The sequence below is a fragment of the Sinocyclocheilus grahami genome, unplaced genomic scaffold (assembly GCF_001515645.1).
Source record: "Sinocyclocheilus grahami isolate Dianchi unplaced genomic scaffold, SAMN03320097.WGS_v1.1 scaffold4081.1, whole genome shotgun sequence".
In the NCBI taxonomy this organism is placed as follows: Eukaryota; Metazoa; Chordata; class Actinopteri; order Cypriniformes; family Cyprinidae; genus Sinocyclocheilus; species Sinocyclocheilus grahami.
This window is the reverse complement of record NW_015509087.1, coordinates 11,196-11,629: the sequence shown is the minus strand read 5'-3', so window position 1 is coordinate 11,629 and position 434 is coordinate 11,196. Positions and strand designations below refer to the sequence as shown.

The 434-nt window shown below is 39.4% G+C and overlaps 1 long non-coding RNA gene across 1 annotated transcript in view; it reads left to right on the top strand.

Annotated features, from left to right (window-relative positions):
* The window catches only part of LOC107576642 (uncharacterized), an 8,568-nt gene continuing 8,134 nt past the window's right edge, over positions 1–434 (top strand). The window contains exon 1 of the long non-coding RNA XR_001608089.1: positions 1–23. This is a non-coding gene — a long non-coding RNA (uncharacterized lncRNA). The remainder of the gene's footprint in view (positions 24–434) is intronic.

Below are 434 nucleotides of genomic sequence, written 5' to 3'. Positions count from 1 at the left end.
CCGCAGCAGCATCACTGAGGAAGGTGAGTTCTTCCTCATAGGCTTACATCGTTTTTGTGTCGAATCCATAGACTGCAGACTGTCATACACATATTGAACATTTTAAAGATGGCATTTAGCTTTGCAGGATGTTAATTGCTGCGTTTGGGCTTGTAGGGTTTCTGCGTGATGCACAAATATGGAGGCGTGGTTCGTTCATTCATTTCATGCGGCTTTGTGCAAATATTCATGCGTTTTATTTCAGAATATAAAAAAAAAAAAAACATACCCATGACATTTTAGTCATTTGTTATATAAAAATGTTAAGAATCGTGACGTGTCTTGCGGGCCGCCCGCGATGGGCTCATTGCGTCATATCATTCCAGAATGTACCATCTGCTAAGACGCTACGAAAGAGGGGAGGAAATGTAATTTAATAAATCATTTTTTGAATT